The sequence below is a fragment of the Monodelphis domestica genome, chromosome 1, assembly GCF_027887165.1.
Source record: "Monodelphis domestica isolate mMonDom1 chromosome 1, mMonDom1.pri, whole genome shotgun sequence".
NCBI classification, from domain to species: Eukaryota; Metazoa; Chordata; class Mammalia; order Didelphimorphia; family Didelphidae; genus Monodelphis; species Monodelphis domestica.
This window is the reverse complement of record NC_077227.1, coordinates 212,316,002-212,341,275: the sequence shown is the minus strand read 5'-3', so window position 1 is coordinate 212,341,275 and position 25,274 is coordinate 212,316,002. Positions and strand designations below refer to the sequence as shown.

Below are 25,274 nucleotides of genomic sequence, written 5' to 3'. Positions count from 1 at the left end.
GAGAGAGACAGAGACAGAGAGAGAATGGATGCTATAAGATAGGTTATTTCTAATAGCCTTGGTCCACTTCTTCCAAAATCAAGTTTGGGCTTAGAAGAGGGTCTCTTGCTTTCAGACTCTGCCTTTTGGTTACACAAGATGGACTTCATCACAAAGCCAACATAAGGTTCCCTGCTCCCCTTTACCCCAAACAAACTAGTGGATGGTCCCTAGAGGTTTCTAAACCTTCATTTATGTACCCATCAGTCAGATGAAAGGCAAGGCTACTCTGCATGCAGAAGGTACAGTAGGTTGGCCTACAAGAGGAAATGATAAGAGAAGTTTTTTTTATTGGCTAGGGACTTGCCCACAATTTAAGAATAAGGACCTATTTGCTTTAGAATTGGAATTATTTGTTCAGCAGCTTAAATTCCACTTTAAAAGATTACTCTGCTTTCCCACCTTCTCTCCTCACCAATTTCTATTTTGAAGTGTCTTAGGCAGGGTAGGAAAAACTCTTCTTAAGAGCTGAAAGTGCTATATTATTGTAATTTCTGGAACATCAGAGGACAGGCACAGTGAAAATCCTTAACTAAAAAATATTTTTGACATTTGAGTTTTTCTTGTTTTCTTAGCCCTAATTTCATTTCTCAGATTTATTTTTTCTTTTAATAAATGTGACAACAAAGTATGAAACAATTTGGGCCTTTCATTTTTCCAAAGCACAGAGGTGCTCTTACAGAAATCTCTTTAAACCCATAGATTTTTGTTCAGGGAAGAATTGTTTTCCTTTGGTTTCAATCTTGCATATGGTCTGTTTCTTACAGAGCTTCCGTATTGTCTCAAGCTCCACTGGAAATGCAGTAAGGATTCCTAGCACATCCCAGTTGCCATGGCAACAGCAGTCTTTCCCATAATGAGCTGCATCATCTGAACTGATGTCACAGCATCATGCAGCAGGTCAAACAAGGCATCTCCTAGTATTGCATCCTACAGATGTGCCGTAAACATCAAAAGAGAATGGTTAGAGCAGGAGATGGTAAGTATTAAATGTCTGTGTCTTAATTGCACGGCTGTTTTGTTGGTTAGTTCCTGTCTTTCCCAAGGCAGAGATATGGGAAAGCTGCGTGCTTAAAATGGACTGGGAAGGAAGCGACTGCTTTACCTAAATCTGTTTTTCCGGCAGCTAGGCTGAGACAAAGGCCTAAAAGAGTCACATATGAACCAAAATATTTATAATTGTTCTGGTTTCATCTCTGCTGGTTATTTTTGGTATCCTCCTTAGATGGACTCAGATGTATAGGATAATTTACTACGACAATAAAACATTCTTAGAAATAAGTGTTTCCTTGTATTTGACTGGAATCAGAGATACGTATCTCTTTTTAAAATGTGGACTCTCTAAGGAGTTTTTTTTGCTCATAGGACTTATGAAACATTCCAAGGTTTGCGGCATGAAATTTATTTTTTACCTCTATTAGATTTCACTTCCCTTATATCACTCAGGTTGTAATGAACTAGTGCTGAATAAGCATTTCACACAACACTGATGTGAAATATGACCTCCTATAGTGTTCTAGACAGCTTTTTTATTTTTATAACAAAGACCAAATTTGAATTAAATGACACAAGCATCAGGGTTTATGAAGTAGTTTCTCAGAGAGTAGTCTTTATAGACATTCAAAGTAGTTGAAAGAGTATTGTTCATTCCTGCCCTTTTCTGCTTAGGTTACTCAGAAAAACATTATGGAAATTATTTGCAGCCTGACTTTGAGCTGAGAAAGGAACAAGTTTCTTCTCTGCGGCAATTTCAAGGAAAGGTGTAACCCTAGAGATGGCAGGTCTTAAGGGATGGTGTGGCTAGTGTCCCTTGTTTTACCTTAACCAAAGTCCAGGATGCTGAATTTGTACCAGTTTCCTCAATTTTTATGGCCAATCTTTCTCTCTCCGGAATGTCACTGGCTCAGATAGAACTTCCACGAAATTCTGCAACTCTGAGTAAACAGTTCTGCATTTTTATTTCTCTGGGCTCTGGCTCCAGAAGTCTTGATTCGAATATTGTTGTGGTGGTGGTTGTTACTCTAATGTGATGACAGGAACAGAGAAAATAAGGACGGTGTTGTTCTTTGTTTTGGGGAATGGACATGGAAATGGATTTCCCCAGTGGAGTTGATTGCTGCTGAAAGGGAAGAAAGGAGGAGGCATACATGTCAGTTCAATTGATCAATACAGTGCACTCAGAATTAGGGAGTGGTCCGGCTTTTGGCTCAGGGCGGCTCAGTTGTTAGTTCGCATTGGAGGAAAGTCTTGCAGGAAGAGAATTTCCATTATGGCCAAGCTTATGTTGGTGACTTGAAAGCTGTATGATATGGTCGAGGTCAGCGCAGGTTTGCTTCATTTCAGGTCCTTAGGAGTGAGAGTTGTTCATCTGCTTTTTCATATTGTATGACGGGAGCAGAAAGCTCTTCTGGGACTGCTGGGTGTGAGCAGAGCAGGATCTGAAGTGATAAGGTGACTCGGGTAGGAGGGAGGTGATACGATGGGGTAGAGTGAGGGGAACGGTAGATGGGAATCGGGGAAAGGGCTAGTGTGTGCCAGATTAGCCGAATTACCATTCTTGGGGAAATAAACCATTGACTCCTTAAACAACAACGGCCACAACAACTTGGTACTTAGGGGATCATGACAGATTTTGCTTCCTAACATTCAAACCTAGGAAGGAATACAGTGTAACCAAAGGCAGAAAGTGTATCAGCGAGTTTTGGAATTACAATGTTTTCAGCTACTCCTTCCGGTTACTGGAAGTTGCAGAAAACAGATTCTTCTAGGACCGCGTTACAGAAAGTAAGGTCTAGTGTTAACTGTGGGGGAAGGGCACTGATGGGCGTGGACTGATGCAGTTACTTAGCAAAAATAGGTACTTCCGGGCTGTATGAGCATTTGTTTCCCCCCTTCCCGCTAACGTTGGAAATGGAGCCTACATTTCCCCATACTCTTATTTAGGGTAGTGTGCCTTCTTTTTGCTCCCAGAGGATAGAAGTCTCCTCATGGGAGTGGCCGTCACGATCTTAGTTTTCTTTGCAGAGGATGATAGCAGGAGCGACTCCGCCACTGCTTGTTTTAATTATTAGGGCTGGGGCTATTTCAGTTGCTTAAGCTTTAATATATTCCCCAGGGGTGGATAGGGTGTATCTGAGAGTGGGAGGAGGGGAAGGGAAAAGAGAAGGATATGGAGAGGGAAAAGGAGGGGAGAACTCAAAGGAAAAGCAAACAAGCATTTGTCTCCTTTACAGTATTGGTGCATCCTGGAAACTTTTCTAGAACTCGTGTAGTTCTGTGGCTGCTTTTAAAAATACCAAAGAGCCTGCAGAGTAGGAATTTTTAACCTGAGGTTTACCGACGATCCTTAGGTTTTTTAGGGGAAGAAAGAGAGGGGAAAGAGGGTGGGTGGGGGGAATTACTAATTTATTTTCACTAACTTGAAATAGAACACTGTCGTTTCCTTCAGTTATGAACGTAATAAATATTATTTTGAGAAGGGATTCATAGATCTACCACACTGAGGAAGGAGTCCACGACACAAAGATTAAGAAATCCTTCTGTAGAGTATATGTGGGTAGGTTTATTCTTTGGTCCCAGATGATCCAGATCTCTTGGGAGAAGGGGTGCTCAGCCTTACTTATTCAATATGGAAATATGCTGAATTCCTAGTTAAATATGGAGTTTTGGCTCTATGTGTGGGGTGTTTGTGTGTGTGTGTGTGTGTGTGTGTGTGTGTGTGTGTGTGAGAGAGAGAGAGAGAGAGAGAGAGAGAGAGAGAGAGAGAGAGAGAGAGAGAGAGAGAGAAATTTTAATTGCTTTCTCCAATGTAGAGAAGTGTTGGGCATGTGAAATCATACCTATTCCACCCCATTCCACATCCCTATATATAAAGTCTAATATAAAAAAATGACCCATAGGTGGGAATGAAATTTCATCTCTTGCACCAAGATTGAGCCAAAGGCCCTGACAGGCTGTTAATCCTGGTGAGAAATGAATTTATATGTTGTTGCAGAAGGTATATATTTTCCAAAACCGAGTTTAATCTAACATGCCAGCTTTTACTGACATCTTTTATTAGGACATGGGATACTTGGAAAGCTAACTGAAATGGGCATGGAAGGTGAGTTCATACCAGAATCATCCCTGATTAAAATTTGTGGTATTTAGCTCCTGGTTCTTCAGATGCAATTCTTAGATATTTTCGAATGTTAGAGCTGGAACAAGTTTTTTTTTTGTTTGTTTGTTTTGTTTTTATCCAATACCTTCATTTTACTGATAAGGAAACTGAGGCCCAGATAAACTAAGTGGTGAAATGACTTGCCCAGAAATGAATAAAAAAGGTCTGTGATCTGATCTCAGGTTTTAAGCCTCCCAAGTTCAGTACTACTCTTCTCTCTAAACCTTTGTTACACTGTTTACATTTCATCTACCAGTCCCTTGGAAGGAAAAGAAATGGGTGCCTCTTTTCTGTATCCCAGAGGAACTGGTTGCTCAGCTCTGAGAGTCCATCTCAAAGACTGGTTGAAAGAGAACCAATCTCTTAGTTAAATAAAAGATAGACTGCTGTCTTTCTTTAGTAGCAGAATCCAAATTTTGTTTACCTGTAATAGAGTTATCAGAAAGATTATCTCATGCCCCCTCTGGGAAACCATGTATATAATAAGAATTGATAATAATCATCTTTTCTTCTTCTTGCTTATTTAACTCCTCTGCCTCTGATGTCATTCCACACCTGATATATGGGAATCTTGGTATCTTTCTATTGTAGGGGTAATGGACACAAAGATAAATTGATATTGCCTTTGGCATTACTTGAATTTTAAAATCTAGTTCTAAAACTCCTGTGGGGGGAGAAATTGTGAGGTGGCAGTTCAGTTTTGCCCTAAGGAAACCCTCAGGCTTTTTGCCAATGACTCCAGGAGGAGAGGTCTGATGGGAAAAGTGATGAGATCCTCAGAAAGCAGACTAATAAGTCAGCTCCCAAGGAAGGGATGGGGTGGGGTGGGGGTGGAGGGGTGAGGAATGGTTTGCAAGAATAGGTTAAAATTGGTAGTTCGGCTGAAAAGTATTTTTGGGCTCAGTACTGGGAGGAAAGTCACTGTTTGTTTGTTTTTTTTTTTAATTATGGACCAAGTGCATGGTAGTTTGCTTTGAATCCCAGTGGTTCATAGTAAGTTGATTTCTCTCATTCTTTAGTGGTTTTGTATTATATTTGCATTGGTAGACAAATACAATACCAATGTTCTATCATGCCTGCATTTGAGAGAGCATACTTATCCTCCTTATCTCTCCAGAACCTTGAACTCTGGTCTTGGGACATCTGGCTCTAATAGGTGCGCTTTGACCTTATCTTGCCTTCCCAGGGGAATGGCCATCTCTAAATCATGCCTCAGCTCGTGGATCTCCTCCCTCCCTTATGTATTGCCTTCATCCATTAGGCTATATCCTCCTGAAGGGCAAGAGTTGTCTTGCTTACTCATATATGCATCTAAACTCTTAGCCTTGTGCCTAGTGTTTAATTGCTTAATGCTCTGCATGCCTTTTTGCTTAATGATAACATGTATGTCAACACACTGTCTTGAATGATATTTCTTTTTTCTCTAGACTTGTCTGTCTAATTGAGATTGGGATCCTGAGGAGTCGGGACTTTGTGCTCATATTCAGTAAACAATTAGCATATTGTTGGTATGAAGTATAAAAGATCATTCTCTATAATTTTTTTCCTTGTATGTACAATTATAATCAAAAGCAACAGTGATACAGATACTCTATTTACTTCAATTTAAGGGGCACATAAGACTGTCTGGACTTATAGAAATCAAATAATGGTTATTTGCAACAGAGAATTTGCCACTTTAAAGGGGACTCACAATTAGATATTCTCAAGTAGTTTACCTCTTGGGACATGAGTTTCTTCCTGAGTAAAATGAAGGAGCTGGATGATAGAATGGCTTAGGTTAGGCATTTATAATGGGGGTTGTAATTAGATGACTCAGTGGATTGAGAGCCAGGCTTAGAGATGGGAGGTCTTTGGTTCAAATATGGCCTTAGACACTTCCCAGCTGTATGACCCTGGGCAAGGCATTTAGTTCCTGTTGCCCAGCCCTTACCCCTCTTCTGCCTTGGAATCAATACAAAGTATTTATTCTAAGATGAAAAGTAAGTTTTTTTTAAGTTTATAATGATATGACTATATGTTCCTAATGACATTAAAAATATTTCCTACTGACTTATAAGATTTAGAGTTAAAAGAGACTAGATAACATCCAATTCAACTCTCCTTTTGCACATGAAGAAATTAAGGGTCGTTGACTTGTTCAGGGGTCCGAGACAGAAAATAACAGAGCTAAAATTCATACACAGGCTCTCTGAGAGCAAACATTCAATTCTTTCTAGTATACCATGTGGTGGGTGACCTGAAATCACAACAATCAGAATTTTAGAAAATTGAATAAAAATTAATTATTTACTGGGTACCAAGCACTGTACTCATTCCCGAGTGTACAAAGACAAGAATGTTCCTGCAGTCAAGGGACATATATTTTATGGGGAGAAAGATGTCCCTTGGCTGCATATATATATATATACATATATATATATATATGTATACATATATATATATATATAAAGTTACATATATAAGTATACACATAGATAATTATATATGTATACATGCAACTAGCTTTTGCTGTGGATAGATGCTAGACCTGGAATCAGGAAGACTCTACTTCCTGATTTCCAATCTGGACTGACACATATTAGCTGTGTGACCCCAGGAAAGTCACTTAACCTCATTTGTTTCAGTTTCCTCATCTGTAAAATGATCTAGAGAAGGAAATTGGAGAAACATTCCAGGATCCTTGCTAAGAAAATCCCAAGATGGGTCATGAAGAATTGGACATGGCTGAAAAAACAACTAAACAGCAAACATATGTTTACATTTATGTGTACTTCTCTCTCTCTACATATATTCATGTATATACATACATGTATTTATGTGTAACTATATGTGTATATACGTATACATAACACATATATATGCAAAATAGAAAATAAATACAAAGTAATTTGGGGAGTTACTAGCAACTAAAGGGAATATGGGAAAATAAAGGGGAAAAGGGGAAAAAATTTACTTGAAGTGAGCTTTGAAGGAAGCTAGAGATACTAAGAATTAGAGGAAATTCCATCATGCAAATGGTTCCCCTTTAAAAAAAGTTACCGGGGTCTAGATAAATTATTGGTTACTGTATACTGCTAATGGGAACAAGGCAAATGGGTTCAATTTTCATGCATACTCAAGCTTTCCAACGTCCTGCCTATTTGGGTAGCTAGATAAAACAGAAGTTAAGAATGCTGGACCTGCTCAAGGCCATCTTGACCTGAACTCAAATGTGGTCTCACACTCTTATTAGCTATGAGATCCTGGGAAAATCACATTTCTGAGTATCCATTTCCTCATGTGTAAAATGGGAGAAAATAATAATATCTACCTCATAGTACTATTATGAGGTAAAATATTTGTAAAGTGCTTTGCAGATCTTAAAGTGCTATATAAATGCTAGCTATTATTAGTCTTGAACCCTGGTGATCCTATCTGGGGTTTCCTTGGCAAAGAGATTAGAACTGTTTTTCATTTTTTTCTCCAGCTCATTTTCCAGATAAGATAACTGTGGCAAACAGGGTTAAGTACTTTATCCAGGGTCACATAACTAGTACATTTCCATGGCCAGATTTGAATTCAGGAAGATGTATCTTCCTGACTGCAGGTCCAGCACTCTAACCACTGTGCAATCTAACTGCTGCAAGTTGGATTATAGAGAATCATATCATTTTTATAAATAGCTTAGAATTTAGAGATCAAGGTTAGAAAATCATCTTAAAGGATTTTAACCACTAATAACAGAGACCAATGGGTTCATCTCTGTAGTCAAAGATGACATGTTACTTTTTTAAGCTCAAGGAATATGGTAAGTCCCTTAAATTTATTGCCAACATTTCTTGCTGGGGAAGGGATGACATTTTTAAATGTGAACGCATCAATTCTCTTTTTTAAAAAATTAAAAAATTTCCCCCAGTTTACATGTCAATACAGTTTTGAACAATCATTTTCTGATATTTTTCAATCTTTGTTCTCCCCTTCTACCTCTCCCACCTCTTCAAGTTTCATAACAGGTATGATACAGGTGGTATGTGTGTTATCATGCAATACATAATTCCATGTTTGTCATGTTGTGAATGAAGACATACATATCATTTATACTAGAGAAAAATTAATGGAGGAAATAAAGTGTCAATCTGCATTTAGAGGGTCAGTTCCTTCTAGAGTACTGAATAACCCTTTTTTGTCAGGAGCCCCTTGGAACAGTCCTGGATTCTTGTAGTATTGATAGCAGTTAAGTCATTCATAGTCGATCATTATACCCTAGTGTTGTTATTCTGTACAATGTTCTCCTGGTTCTGCTTACTTCATTTTGCATCACTTCATATAAGTCTTTCCAGGCTTTTTTGTTATCATCTTATTTGCCATTTCTTATGGCACAATAGCATTCCATTTCAAGCATATACCACAACTTGTTCAGCAATTCCCCAATTGAAGGACATCCCTTTCAGTTTTCAGTTCTTTGCCTTTTGAACAAGTAGGTCCTTTCCCCCTCTCTTTAATCTCTTTGGGATACAGACCCAGCAGTGGTTTTGCTAGGCCAAAGGGGATACACAGTTTGATGGCCCTGTGGGCATGGTTTGACATTGCTCTCCGGAATGATTGTATTAGTTTGCAGGTCTACCAACATTGTATTCATATCCCAATTTTTCCACCTCCTCTCCAGCATTTATCATTTCCCTTTTTCATCATATTATCCCATTTTATAGGTGTGAGGTAGTACCTCAGAGTTGTTAGCATTTCTCTAATTTAGTTATTTGGTGCATTTTTAGATGACTAAACACAATTACATTTTTTCATCAGAGAACTGCTTGTTCATATCCTTTGAACACTTGTCAGGTGGGGAATGTGTTATATTCTCATAAATTTGACTTAGTTCTCTATGTATTTAAGAAATGAGGCCTGTAACAGAGACACTTGCTACAACATTTTTTCCCAGTTTGTTGTTTGCTTTTTAATCTTGGTTGCATTGGTTTTGTATGCGCAATCCCTTTTTAATTTAATGTAGTCCACATTATCTATTTACATCCTGTAATGTTCTCTGTTTCCTAGAGCTCATTGACTCTTCATCTTCAAGAAGATAAGGTATCAGTTACTTGAAATTATAAGCGGTAAAGTTCATATTTCTTTCGATGAAATATGTAATTTCAACCTATTTGCTGCAATTTAAATCCGTACCAGCTTGTGCTACATGAGAGTCTGCATCTTGGCAGTCATCTAGTTTCAATTTTTCAAATGGGCTCTCCCTGGCATTGTTGACTAGCTGAGGCAGCATTTACCTCTGAGCTACAATCTCTTGCCCAAAGGCAACAAAGACCCAAAGCAGGGTTCTAACATTAGAAGTCAGGCATAAAGTATTTGAGGGAACTGTAGAAAATTATATTGATTGTTTTCAGGCATAAAGAAAAGAAAAAAAAAACAAAGACAACATACAAAATCTCCTGCCTTTGATGAAACCCAACTCCACCTCTGATCTTATCTATCTTCTCCTTAATGTGATTCTTTAGTTCAGAGGAAGAATTTTTTCCCCTTCTTAACTGAGAAGAAACAGAAGCAAACTTTCCATAGTTGATGAGTGGGACTCACCCCAGATCAGAAAGTACTTTTTTTTTTTTGCTTTTTGGTTTATGTAAACAGTATCCCTCAAATCAAACTCCCTCTCAATGGTTTCTCTGTAGTGTTTCACTCTTGACACTTGGATAGAGAGCTGGCCTCAGAGCCAGGAAGTCCTGGATTCAAAAACCCACTCTCTTTCCATCCTTTTTCCACCCACCTTTCCCTTCCTCCCCTCCCTACTTCCTCCCTCCCTCCCTCTGTCTCTCTGTCTCTGTCTCTTTCCCCTTTCTCTTTTTTCTTTCCCTCTGTCTTTTGGTCTCTCAGTCTCTTTCCAAACTCTCTTACATGATGAAATAAAAAATAAATGAGACTGTAATGTGAAATTAAGATAGGAAAGGTCGATTAGGTTCAGATGAAGGATGTCTTAAATACTTGGGTAAAAAGTTTCTATCTTCTAAGTGTTTAGAATTATGTCTTAGGAAAATTAATTTAGGGGTACTTCCCCCCATCCACCCATTCCTACTTGGAATACACTTCCTTCTTTTCTCTGCCTCTTAAAATCTTACTTTTAAGGCTTTTCATCTTCATGAAATTTCCTCTTTGCCTCCTAAGTGAAAGAGACCTTTACTTCCCTCAAATTTTCTTTTAATACTGTGCCTTGAATATGAAAGGTGGATTGATAGTCAGAGACTAGAGGAAGGGAGGCCAGATAAGAGGCTATAGACCAGGAAAGAAACAATCTGGGATTGAATATGTATGGTGAGGCAGAGTGGGAGCCTGGGAGGTGGAGGTAGTGGCTATGTGAGTAGAAAGGAGGGCAGCTATTGGATATAGATATTGAGGGAGAGGGTAGGCAGGTGATGATCCTGTCCACATAACATGTCTATTTCTGTAGGGGTCATGTTAATGCAATTCAAAAGAGGCATAGTAGACAGATTTTCAGTCTTGCCCATTTGACTCTAAGGGAGACTTTGAGCCTTGCCTTGAAGGTAATGAGAGGAAGGGTCACAAAGCTACTACTCTGTTCTCTGAGAGAAGGGGTACAGGACTAGAACTGTATCTATCTGCCCCCCTTTCCTGATCTTTGGCAGCACAATCGGTTCACCCTATAAAGCTGCTCACTTCCTTGGTCACTGTGTCTTAAGGGGAGTTAGGAAGGTCTCCCTTACAGTTACTGGTTCAATTCCTCCCTACCAAATGCAAGTTACACAATCCTGAACCATGAGGTAACCATTTATCTAAGCAAATAGCAAACAAAAATCAGAGAAGTTATATAGGTAAAAATGTACCAGGAAATCTATGGAATGAATGAGCTCTTTCTAGGAGTGAGCTATCTCAGCGCAACCCAGAGAGAAGTCTCAATCTCATCCAAAGGGAAATATCCTTGTCTCTTTGGAGGCAAACTGGAAATCAGGCAGTGCTATGTGGAAGAGCTGATTTTTCCATATCTTCATAAGAGTCTCTTTTTCTCCCTCTGGAATCAATCCCAAAGAAAGCTTAGAAACTGAAGAATGTTTCTCCTCTCCAAAGCTAAGCCTCTCACATAGGCATGAAGCATAACATCAGCAGTCTCTTCTTCAGTTAGTAGAGTCTTATATGAAATGATGCTCCAGGCTTAGCTAGAAACTGGTATCACATTCACTTCATTTATACATGCATAATGTTACTTAATTCCTGTTAGTTTAATACTGGCTTAAAGCATCAGTCTGGTTGCTGTTCTCCATTGCTTCCCTGCAACATTCAACATTGTTGAAAACCTACTTGTTCTGCATTTTTTTTTCTTTTGGGGGTTTTCTGACACTAGAATGTCCTATCTTGGTGAAGAAACTCCTTCTATAGAAGATGATTGGTAACCATTTTGTAACATATAGTCTTAGAGGATTGCTTGGGGACACTGAGGTTCAGTGACTTGTCCCAAGTCACCCTTTTTTCCAGTAATTTTTTAGTCATTTTGGCAGAGATACAGTAGTGGGTTTCCATTTCCTTCTTTAGCTCATTTTACAGATGAAGAAGCTGAGGCAAACTGGGTTAAGAGAATTATCCAGCTTAGCTAATAAGCATTTGAAGACAGATTTGAACTGGGATTTGAATTATCTCTTTTTCCTTCATTGGCTTCACTTCCTCTTCCCAACCCCAGGATTCTATAACTGGCCTTCCTCTCTCTTTCTCCATTGGAAATTATCCATGTCCATAGCTGCAATCATCATCACCCCTAAACTTATATTTACAGCTCTAATTTCTCTGCTTGGATACAGATTTCCACCTCATATTCCTAATTGTCTATTAAATACCTCCAAGTGGGTGACATACTAGCACTTCAAACTCCACATGGCCAAAATGTAGAATACTGTTTTTCCACCAAACCTAATCCTCTTTGTAACTTTCAATGTAATAGCAAAGAACACTACTTATTTAGGACTATTCAATTTCTACACATCCTTTGAGGCTCAGAATTCTTTACTGATTTTCCTAGGATCCTTGGATCTCAAATAATACATCATTTGCACTTTTTTTTCCTTTTTAATTTCTGGACCTTTTACATGGGTATCTCCCAGCAAGGAAACTCCTTCTACCAATGCCAACTTAGCATCTTGGAGATTTAAACAGCACAATTAGGAGTTCGGTAACTTGCCTTTAGTTACCAGCTAGTATGTATCAAAGGTAGAACTTGAACTCAGATCTTTCTAACTCCAAATTCAGCTCTCCATCCATCTTCTGTACTATAATTTCTCCCTTTTATATGTTTTGCTTGCTTAATTTTGTATTTTATTTTTTTTTGTGGGTATTGTAAGATCATTAAGGATTGCGATTGTATCTCATACATCTTTGTATTTGTACCCATGATAATCTCTGTACTATTCGATACAAGAAAAGTTTATTAAATCTCTCTCTCCCTCTCTAACCCCCCCCCTTCTTTTTGTCAGTAGGCTCACTTCTAACTCTGTTTCAGACTTTTAACTGTTTCAGCCCTAGTATAAAATTTTTTTAAATTTCTCTTTTTCTGTAAGAAACAATCGACTTTTTATGTCCAAGCGCTAGGTATATATTTTTGGCTTCAGGTCAAAATGTTTCTCCTTATAGCCATCTAAAACCCAATTCAGTAGATGCCCCCTTGGATTCTGCTTACATAAATTTCATGACTAGCATGACTAGCCCTTCATTTGGGGGGGGGCGAGAGAGAGAGAGAGAGAGAGAGAGAGAGAGAGAGAGAGAGAGAGAGAGAGAGAGAGAGAGAGAGAGAGAGAGAGAGAGGGAGGGAGGGAGGGAGAGGGAGAGGGAGAGGGAGAGGGAGAGGGAGAGGGAGAGGGAGAGAAGGGGAGAACATAATAATATACTCAGCCTTAAATGTGGATTAGTATATTTTGGATTTCTACCAGTTTTCTTTACCGTGTCCTTAATTGAAATGCCTTTCTAATGGATTGACTATCTACTCACACTATTATTGGCTCATCCTGGGATCTTCCCTCTTAAAGACTTCATTTACAACCTAGATTTTTTTCTCCACAGTCTAGCCTTCTAAATCTTCCATCAGATTTTACTACAATCCTCCTCCATGTGGAGCACATTTCTAGGCTCTCAACTCTCCACTATTGTTTCTTCTGCTAGAACTTTAGTAAAAAAAAAATTAAGACTCATTTACATCTTAATTATCTTTCATTTTCTCTGTTTTCAGCCAAAGTAGACATGCTTCTATGAAGAAGACTGTAGCTAACTAACAATAGTTGTGTTAAATTATTAACTCTTCAAAATAGCCTGCCTGGGCCCTTAAAAAGCCAGGTTATTGAGTCATTCACTGAGAGATAGTCAGTTGGTGGTTAATGTCAGATGTGGTTAATCAGAAACAGCTGACACTGTGATACTCTGTGCCTTTACTTGGAAGATAGTGAGGAGCCAGAGAGAAAAGGAAGGTAGTTTGAGATGGTTGTATAGATTGTTATTTCATGAGATTCACATGAGAGAGGCTTAGAGGTTTGTCCAAAAGGTAGACTATTCTAGAAAGTATAGAACTTAGAAAAGGTGAACTAGAACACATGATGCTATCAGAAAAAAAAAATATGCCAAAGATAACCTAGTTTTTAGGATAGCTTTGTAATATAGTAGATAGAGTGCTCGGCATGGAGTCAGGAGGACCTGAGTTTAAATTTGGCTTCATACACTTACTAGTTGTGTGACCTTGGACAAGTCACCTAACCCAGTTTGCCTCAGTTTCCTCTTCTATAAAATGAGCTGGAGAAGGAAATGGAAAAAACACACTAATATCTCTGTCAAGAAACCCCTAATGGGGCCATGAGGAGTCGAACCTGACTGAACAACAAAAGTTTTTATTAATTTGGCGAGTAACAAAGTAGCATCAATGGGATTCCTTTAAAACAGTGGGTTTTCAGAATCAATGAAAATTGGTTGAGTTAGAAGAGATTCCAATAGTATTTTCATGTTCAAGTTAAAAAAATATGTTATACATGTTTTTACTTTTTTCTGTTACTGGATCTTTGCTCTGCTTAATATTGTTTGGATAATGTTTCATAAGTGAGCAATTTATATGTTCACAGCTGAACAATCGCATGTTCGTATCACTGGTGCATTATTTCCCTGGGGTTCCTTAAAGGGCAACATAAGAGTGAGCTGTTATTATTATTATTGTTATTGCTATCTATTTCTAAAGCTCTTTATGCCTAACACTATATGCTATGTTCCCCAATTATGAGGCATTAAAGTACCTGATGGCGGCAAAGGGAGAGGACACATCAGAAAATAGAAAATAGAAGCTGCCTTTAGCACAGTCATTCATTCCATTTCCATTTATTAAGGGCCTACAAAATGTAAAGCACTATAAATGTGCCCCTCACACTTCAAACAAAGGAAAAAAATATTGAATCTCCAAGTCCACAGCAATGTGGGGGACATTATATTCTTCCCCTGCTTCTATAGTTTGGCCCAAATTTGAATGGGCATTAGAATACCTAAAAGTCTAGTGAATAGAGCCCTGCTTGGTTTAAACTTGTGGGTAGATGAATTCATCTCTCCTGTGAGACGTGAGGTAGGAGAAAAAGGAAAATTGTGTTTTTACCACCACCACCCAGTCCACTTTCCTTGTCTGTCTCCTTGGTTCCTTTTCTTTATTCCATAAACAAAGCAGAAAAGACATTCTAGAATGGGATGAAAGTCGAGATCTCCAGAGATGAGTCAGAGTGCCATTCTACTTTATGTCCCATAAGCAAGGAAACCTCCTGTTGTGCAAATAAAGATTTAAAAATAATCTATAATTTGGGGGCATAATCAATGTTTGAAAAATGGATTTTAGGTCATGTTTTTCCTTTATTTTGCACTGATTTTGTTCAAAGTACTAATGAACTTTCACAATTCTTAATATCTTCATTATTTCTTATATAAGAAACCCTTGTAACCAGCAGTTGCAATACTAGATGAATTTAGAAGACTCTACATTACTTTATTAAAATATGCAATATTGCCTAGACAGCTCTGAATATCCCTCTCCTAAATAGATTTGTTTAGGATTTCAAGGGTTTTCACAGGTCAACTGAAATATGTATTGATCTAAATATTGCCCATTCTTTTTACAATTCTTAAGTGAATTTACGTCTCCTTAAGGAACTATGTCTCCTATCCTTTTAAACTGTAAATCCTTAGCACTATATCTCAGTTTGATGGATGGAAAAGGTTTCTGAAAGAATCTTCGATAAAAGCATCAGAGGGGAAGAATAAAAAGCAAAAGCAATGACTGTCAGCTCTTTGTCCCTGCCATTAAAATGTTCTGATGAGAAATAAAACAAAGCCCTGCCTCGCCAAGATGATTTTGTTTGACCAAATGACTCAAAGTGCCTTTTCAATAGGGCATCTGACCATGACTATACTGAGTTAGGGATAAAAGGTCCTCTAACTGGAGATATCGGTAGCTGTTCTTCTTCCCATGAGACAATCTAAATGTACATTGGGAGTGAGGAGGGAGCTTTGAGTAGGGTACTGAGCTCAGGGAGCAGGTGGGAATGCTCTTTCCTGAAATTCAAACCATATTGACAACACTCTATTTTTAGATTTCTCTCCTCTTTAAAAAGCAAAATAAAAACCTAAGGCAATTAGAAAATCAAACCTGTGCATCCTGGGATATGTTAGTTGTTAGAATGTATCAAAATAATGCCAGATTGGGCATGAATAAAGATATTTAAGAATTCGTTTATAATCTTCTTGAGTATGTTTTTGCTTATTTAATATGTACTTATTTGACAAGGTTCCAGACCTTTTCTTTTAAGTGCTTCGGGATGCTAAGAGGCAGAAATCACTTTTTAAAAAATCCTTATGGTGATAATAATCATTTGGTGTTATTATGGCCTCTGTGGATTTGCTCACATCTGGAGCATGTCATAACTGTTTGTGGAAAGAAAGGACAATCAGTAAATGAGTAACTTAGGTCCAGCTAATATTGGTATTGGTAAAGCTAATAATTTGTCTTAAAGGAGTACTGCTAAGATTAAATCCATTAGTACACATAATTAAATGAAACTGTATTTAAATTCCTGTAATATGTTTGCATTCCTTTTGTATTTCACATTAGAGATCTAGAAGGAATCAGCATTTTCATATGCTGATACGTAGTTTTTTTTAGGAGTGTAATGGAACCAGCTCAAACCAAAGAAAGTCTTATTAAATTTTCATCCTGAATATTTATACCTCAGAAATCAGCCAATACTACAAATCTGAACTTGATTGGTTGTTTTGTCGGTTGACTGGGCTTTTATGCAAGTAATGGAGAAAATATTAAAAATGCAGATTAAACTTAAATGGGTATCCTATGTGCAATTTTTTTTCAGAGAGCCAGTTAAAGATTTCCTAGCACACTATTGCCCAAAGTCATCACAACTTAAACCAGAAAGTGATTTCCCTTCACAGAGGTGTAAAGAGATGTGTAATAGCTATAATTCTAATCCTTTAAAGAGTAACTCAGCAGGATTTATTCAAGCCAGAACATTTCCCCTCTTTCTTTTCTTCAGTTCAGAAATGATGATTTTGCATATGAAGGACTCCTATTGCCCTAACCAAACTCTAAGGACATACATTGTGTTTCATTCAGTTCAGAGAATAAACCTAACTTTTAAACTCTGTGTCTTGATTTCAGATCTGTTATTTAATGAATAGGGCAGCTAAGTGGGAGATGGAATGCCAGGCCTGGAGTCAGGAAGACTCATCTTCCTGAGTTCAAATCTAGTCTCAGACACCTAGTAGTTGTATGACCATGGACAAGTCATGTAACCCTTTTTGCCTGAGTTCCTCATCTGTGAAATGAGCTGGAGAAGAAAATGGCCAACCATTCCAGTATCTTTGCCAAGAAATCCCCAAATTGGGTCATGAAAAGAGGGACATAATGGAAAACTACTAAATGCCATCCTGAGAAACAACAAAAAGGTTAGGAAAATATTCTGTGACATTATGAGTAAACCTGAAACTCCTGTGGGGCTGAATTTTTTACAATACAAAAAATAAATGAAAAGGAAAAAAAGATAAATAATTGGGGATTCCAGTTATACGCAGGAAGGAAATTGTGTAGTGGCAGCAGGTTGATACAAGGGATTGAGTGCTGGACTAGGAGTCAGGAAAATCTGAGTGTGAAATCTGCCTCAGCTACTTATTTAACTTTGTGACTCTGAGCAAATTACTTAACATCTTAGTTTCAATTTCCTTGTCTGTTAAATAGGGATAATGATAGACCTGTTTTTCAGGGCTGGTGTGAGGATCAAATGATATATACAAGTACTTTGCAATTAAACTGCTATAGCTACTATTGTTATTTTAATTAGAATCAATCAATTAACAAGTATTAAGCTTGTACACTATGACTGGCACAGTCCTAGGCAATGATGGATACAAAGGAAAAAAAACGAAAGCCTCTAACCTTAAGGAGCATATGGTCTAAAGGGAGAGACAGTAATTAAAAGGGAGCCTTGCAGAAGATCTCATGCCTAAGTGGCATTTCAGCTGGGTATTGAAGAAGATTAGGGTTTCTAAGAGGAAAAGGGAAGAAAAGGCTTTCTAGCCATAAAGGATAGCCATTGGCAAAGGCAGAAAAATGGAAGGCGTGGTGTCACGTATGAAGAACAGCAAGAAAGAAGTTACAGCTGGACTAGAGAGTGGATGTAGGAAAGTAATATGTAATAAGGCTGGAAAGTAAGAATATGGCCAGATTGTAAAGAGCTTTTATTGCTATATAGAGGATTTTATGTTTAGTCCTTGTATTTTTTAGCATTTTTTTCAAGCATCTCTACTGCCATTCTACCTATATTTAAGATTACTTGTGTTGCAGATGAAAGGTCATATCAACTACTGTTACTGAAGGAGGACTCTAAGCTTCTGGAGCCTTCAAGTAATTCTCTTAGTCTACATCAGAACCCTTGTCTCCTGTGTGGTTGAAATACCAATGAGGAACAGAAGGAATTGCCCATTGCTCTTTTATCCTTGTGTTTATTCTTAAAGCTCTTAGAATAACTGGCAACATAAGAGTTTTTTCTCTCTCTGTTGCTATCCTTTATTTACTCTAGGCAGCAATTAGGGATTTCGAAGTATAAATTAGATGATTTTTAAAAATACATGAAAAGCAGTTGTTAGTTCTCTTTTTCCCACTGATTGCACTTTCTTGGGATGGAGCCAGGATTCCATGGTCCTTTGAGATGCCTATAGTCAACCTTCAGTTGATGTAACCATGACAATAAACCTCATATTATTCTTCTCTCTTGACTTGATTTCCAGTATAAAGTAAAGAGATATGCTTGGGGGTAGTCTGAGAAAACACATGGATATCTCTCTATATCTATATATGTATACATATCTTTTTTGCATTTTTGTATTTATCTTTACATATATACATGTAAAACCTGAAGTTATTCCATTGGTGTTTGGGGAGCATATTATATATGTGCATGTGTGTATGGATGTGCATATGTTTATGTGTGTCCTGATTTTTGTCCTGCTGGTGACACAGGAGGAAATATTGAGACTTTGTACAGCTTCGTCTCACTAAATCTAATTCACACACAAGTCATTACCCTGTGATGTCTTTGGTCCTTTTTGAAAGGAAGGATGAACAACAGCATATTCGTTTGTGTATATTTTTCCATACATGTAATTTTTCTGGTACAGGAAACTCCCTCACCCATGAGAGAAATTCTTCTACTTCAATTTGGCATCTTCTTTGCAAACTTGAACGACTTAAAGTTTTAGGAATTTATCTGAGTGTCTGAGAAATTAAGTAACTTGCTTAAGGGTTATAGTATGTGTCAGAGGCAGGACCTTTAACTCAGGTTTTTCCCCAACTCCAAAGTTTTGTCTACTATATGATGCTGCATCTTTGTGAGCCTATTAGGGATGGGGATAGGAACTGGATCTAAGATTTCATTGGTAGAGGGGAAATTATTCAGTGAAGAACCTCCTTCTAATTCAGATTGGCATCTTCTCTGCAATGTGTAATCCTTATTCCCCGCCCCGCCCAAAACACAATTTATCTATGTCTTAGTATCATTTCTAAGACAGAAGAGTGGCAAGGGCTAGGCAATCAGCATTCTAGACCAGAGGTGGTGGACATGCTGCCCACAACCCTACAAATCCAGTGGAAGCAGCATAAAATATAACTGGAAAATGTTTAACAAAATAAAAATTTCAATAAAGCAAGCAATGTTATTTTTTAAAAGTCAATATGCAGCCCGTAGGAATCCTATGTACAGTTTAGTGGCCCACTTGTCTATTTGAGTTTGAAACCACTACTCGAGACAAGTCTTGTAGTCTCAATTTCTTCTGTAAAATGAATAGGTTGGAGATGATGATCTTTAATGTTGCTACTTGCTCTAAATGCTGTGATCTAATGAACAGGAGTAGGAAGGAAAGCAGTTAGTAAATATGGTTATTTGCTTTTATGGATATTACTAATGTAGGTATTTCTTCCATGACTAGAAGTGGTAGTTATTCATCCAGACTTTGTCTAGTTTGATTTGACCTTTCCTAAATTCTCTGAAGGGCCAGTAGATTATATGCTTCCTTCTGTGTTTTTAATATTATTTGGATGCTGATGTAACTGCCCATCTTCTGTTTCTTGTTTCTGCTATGTTATTTGTCTACCTGTTTTTTTGGAAATGGTGTTGTATTTGGAGTCAGAGGACCTGATTTTGAACCTCATTCCTTCTACTTATTACCAGTATTACTTTGGGCATCCAAACTTCCTTGGAGCTTAGTTTCTCAATTAGAAATATATTAATATATATACACATATATAAAACTATCTAAAAAGATGAAACTACATATATTATAGATGTACTAGATGGTTTAAAGCCTCATTCTAGTTCTCTATAATCCCATGATGCTGTCTTTTATGTCTCTTTTTGCATGCATTTTTTCATTAATAATGTGCTAAATAGTCCACTTACACCCACCCTGTGTCTTTCCATTGGATCATCTACCATTTCATTTTTAATGAGATCCTACTCTTCTATAATTTGAAACAAAATACCATCATTTTTAGGAGATTATTGGTGTTAAAAAGATGGACTTTATAAGAGGGAGCCAAATGGGATAATTGAAGGTGCTACTCAGTTTCCTGAATGGGATCTATCTTGTTCTCTTCTTCCTCTTTAATTCAGGGCCCAACTTATTGTCTATTTGAACTGTGTATACAATGTAGATAGATAGATAGATAGATAGATAGATAGATAGATAGATAGATAGATAGATAGAAAGAAAGAAACACACATGTATGTGTATATATGTGTGTACATATATGCATATATATTATATATATTCTGATGGTCAAACTCAGTGGATAAGCATGCTCAATATTTGTCACACTTATTAATCTAAGCTTTATGTTCCCTGTTTTTAGTGTACAAAGCATTTGAATTGTATTCCCCTATTGACTCTGTGTTTTGCTCTTTGTCTCCACAGAAATTTTCTAGGGTCAGGTGTTTCTTTTGCTATTTGCTAATTTTCTCAGCCTTTTATTCATTCATTCATTTATTTATTTATTTTGCCTGTGGATTGGGAATTCTGAAAACTTCTGATTCTGTCTTCTCTGCTGATGGCTGTCAGGGCCCAACATTGTGAGCTATTTTGCTCTAGGACTAGGTCTTCACCATAGTACAGGCTTGAAAGGGTCCAGGGGATATGGACTTCTGGGCCTCACCATGGGGTGGTGCCAAGGCATGGGACTTCAAGGGGTGGGTCTGGGGTGCGGGGTAGTCTGTGTTGGTGTAGGCATGATCCTGGGTTCCTGAAGTTGGCCCATGCCCAGGTTTGGGATCTGGCATAGAAGGTTGGGAGTAGTTGGCCAACACTCCTCTATGTGCACTTTTCCCCTTATCATGTGAAAATTGACTCTCTCCACCTACCTTTCAACTTGTGTTCGGTGGGAGAGCCCCCTCACTCTGTCTTTCTATTAGTTTTTGATTCCTGTCATTTTGATGTACTTTTCAAAGATTTGTTTGGAAGGATTTTCAGAGTGGTTTCAATTTTTGTTGCTTCTAAGCTGCCACCTTGGCTCAGTCCTCTGTATAGAAATTTTAAAACTTCAATAAAACTATAAAACATGTCATTGTATGAAGAAAATAAAGGAATTACAAGTAAATTGAAAGCAACAAACAAATATGAAGTCAGTTAAATTTTGTTATTAAAATCTTTGTGGGATTTTTTCCCCTTCAATGTCTTGCAAGACTGAGTTTATATTTAAGCTTCCTTTTAAATAATGAAATTATCTTTAGAATAAAAATAAGATCTTCTCAAGATGCATTATTGCTCCCAGAAAGTTGATGGCCAATTTCTATTTCACAATATTATGAAAAAAATTAATATGTGATAAGTGATGAATATGGATCCAAATTGCTATCAAATATTTATAAGAATTATAGTGGCTAGAGAGTTGGCCTAAGAATCAGGAAGACTTGGGCTCAAGTGTGACCTCTGACTACAGTATTGCCTATGTGATCCTGGACAAGGCTCCTAAATTCTCCATGTCCCAATGGACTTTCTAAGGCTTTAAATTGTAGAGCAAATGCTTATCTCCACCTGTAGACTGAATTTCCTTATCACAAGTTCCCTCTTCCAGTGTCTGGTACAAATAAAGAAATTACAGATCCTGTACAAATTCATGAAGTAAAAAAGGGTTGGATTATCCAAGAGTACCCATTGGGTAGAAAATGACTGTTAGTTTCTGGAGAAAAGTGTATCTAATAGTGATGACAACAGAAAGCCCAGAAAATGTAACTATTGTGTTGCACCTGAACAGATAAACATCTGGCACAATTAAACATATACAATGCTGATGTTTATGTCAAGCAATTTTAATAACAGATGTAATGTTTTCAGAACAATTAAAATAACTATGAATTAGTTTAAATGTGACTTATCAATGGCCCTTAGATGTACAGAGGAACAACTAGTTAATGGAATCTTCCAAAATGTTCCCACATAGAAACTATTAGAAAACAGGAAAGAGGGAGTTGCCATATAAGTAAAATATTAAGGAAAGAAAACTTATTTTTTCTGTAGAGGGCAAACAGTCCCCAGTTGTTGAGGAGGACAGAAAATTAAGGTCAATATAAAAATCAACTTATGAAAAATTCAGTGTTTGCTTTTATAAACAAGAAAAGGAAGCATAAAATATTAACAACAAAAACTTATCATAAATAGGCTTTCTGTTCCTCCCTCCCTTTCTCTCTTCTTACTTCCCTTTTTCTTTCCCCATTCCTTTATTCCTTTATTTTTTATTTAAAACTCTTACCTTCCATCTTAGAATCACATTGACACATTGACTCTTTAAAAAAACAAACAAAAAAACCCTTAATATCTATCTTGGAGATAATTCTGTGTATTGGTTCCAAGGCAGAAGAGTGGTAAGATCTAGCTAATTGGTTTAAATGACTTGCCCAGGGTCACAAAGCTAGGAAGTAGATGAGGTCAGATTTGAACCCAGGACCTCCTGTCTCTGGGCCTGGCTCTCAATACACTGAGCTACCTAGATTCCCCCTATTCCTTTAAAAAAAAATTAGTTTGGATCTGTACTTTCATTCATGTGGAAACCCTAATAGAGAATATATTTAATCTTAGAGTTCTCTTGTCCACTGAGAAGTTGAGACAGTCAGTTAACAAGCATTTTTTAAGTCATGTGTGCAGCATCTAATATACAAAAGCATGCCACTCCCTGCCCTCAGGCAGCTTATGTCATAATGAAGCAGTAGTCACTAATATAGTTTTGTGTAAAACACAAAAAGACATAAAATTACCTGAAAGGTGTGATAGTAGTACCCAAAGTGACCATGAAAGATGTCATGTAGAAGATAGTATTTGAGCTGAGTTTTGAAGGCTTTCAGGGATTTCAAGAGCCAGTGTGTGGAAAAAAAGGGGAAGCAGCTGAGTGGCTCAGTGGATTGAGAGCCAGGCCTAGAGATGGGCAGGTCCTGGATTCAAATCTGGATTCAGACACTTTCTAAATATGTGACTCTGGGCAAGTCACTTAACCCCAATTGCCTAGCTCTTGTCACTCTTCTGCCTTGGAACCAATACACAGAATTATCTCCAAGATAGATATTAAGGGGTTTTTGTTTGTTTTTTTAAAAAGTCAATGTGTGGCATAGTGGATAGAGAGTCATTTTTGGAGTCAGGAAGCCTTACGTTCAAATCACATCTCTGACATACTGGCTCTAGGCAAATAACTTGGGAAATTCTCTGAGAGCAAGTATTGTTCTGCATTGGAGGAGAAAGCTTCCACACCAGGAGTTCCTTACTGATCAAGAAAAGAATTAAACAAAACACCTGGTAGAACAGGGGAAAGATGTAGACATAGTCTGCCTAGATTTTAGCAGAGTATTTTAACAAAATCTCTCATGTTGTTGCTGTGGAAAAGGGGGGGGATATATATATGAGTTAAGTAATAATACAAGTTGATAGAATCAAAATTGGTATAGCACCCAACAATGGCTCATTGTCATGTTGGAAGGAGGACAAGTGCCCAAGGGATTTTTTTTATTGTTCCTGTGATATTTAACATTTTTATTAGTGATTCAGATAATGACACAGGTAATATCCTTATCAAATGTCCAGGTGACACAGGGCTGAGAGACGTGGCCAAGACACTGGATGACAAGTTTCAAAATCATCTGGATAGACAAATACAGGACTAAATCTAATTAAATGGAATTCATTAAAGATAAATGTAAAGTTTTACACCTGAGGCCTCCAAATCAACTGTGTAGCTAAATAGTTCATCTGGAAAATGACTGTTTTATTTGTTTTTGTGAATAGCAAACTCACTGTGAGTCAGCAGTGGGCCACTGCAGTCAAGAAAGCTAATTTGATTTGAGGTGACATTATGAGAGATGTAGTTAGTGTCAGGGACTCGACTGACCCTGACTGCCTCAGCCAGAACACAACTGCAAAACTGTTCTCTTCTGGGTGTCACATTTTGAGAAGAATCATAATAATTTGGAGAACATCTAGAGAAGGAAAACCAGAATATAATAAAGGGCCTTGAGCTTAAGCCCATGGACCAGCTGAAGAAACTTAGAATAGTTAGAATGGAGAGGGGAATAGTTCTATGGGATGTGATAGCAGTTTTGAAGTATTTGACAGATTATTACATGGAAAATGGATTAGATTTCTAGTTGGCCACAGAGGGCAGAAACAGGAACAATGGGGAGAAGCTGTAATGAGACAAATTTAGATTTCATTGATATAAGGAAAAACTTCCTAAAAAGCAGAACAGTCCAAAAGTGGGATGGACTACTTTCTGGGGATGTGGTAGGTACTCCTTAAATTCAATCAAACAGTAAACGTTTATTAAGTGCCAGATATGTGCCAGGCACTATACTAAATGCTGGGGATACAAAACGTAACCAAAGAGAAACCCTACCCTCAAGGAACTTAAAATCTAATGCTGGATCCTAGAAGTTTTCAAGCAAAGGCTGGATGAATACTTACTTATTGGGTATGTCAGAAAGGGCATTCTTGTCCAGGTAGGGGTTGGAGTGGTTGAAAAATAAACGAACAAAAAAGTATTGCTATGTTCAAAGCAGTATGCTAAGTGCTAGAGATACAAATAAAAAAATAAGACAGTCATTGCCCTTACAGAATTCACCTAATGGAAGAGACCACATGTATGAAAGACTTCAGCTGTAAATCAGAAGGAATAATCCCATAGTTCGTAGGGTACAGTGGCAAAGCAGATGGCAATACCCTCTCTTGAATGCCATTTTAATGACATGACATGTTAAAATAATATCAGTGAGTGAGACTGAAGCTTATGACAGTATCAATTGAGCACTTGGTGGCAAGAACTTTCTTATCTGGGTCTTCAATAGCTGGAGGAGCATTTACCGGTGGAATATATAGCTCCACCAGAGTTGTTCCTTTTCCAAATGATAACCATGGGTACTGTGCTAGAAGCATTGCTATTCCCAAGGCTCTTGGGTTCAGGCCCCTTAAGTTTTCTTCCAAATTGACTATTAGATTTTATGGAAAGGAAGAAACAACAGGAAGGAGAGTATTTCAATAC

The 25,274-nt window shown here is 37.7% G+C and overlaps 1 protein-coding gene across 2 annotated transcripts in view; it reads left to right on the top strand.

Moving 5' to 3' along the window:
- The first annotated feature begins 533 nt into the window (after positions 1–533).
- AKAP6 (A-kinase anchoring protein 6) overlaps positions 534–25,274 on the top strand; it is a 616,970-nt gene continuing 592,229 nt past the window's right edge. For both annotated transcript variants that reach the window (XM_007472509.3, XM_056810398.1), the window contains exon 1: positions 534–1,018. The gene's annotated coding sequence lies outside the window, so the exon portion shown is untranslated. The remainder of the gene's footprint in view (positions 1,019–25,274) is intronic.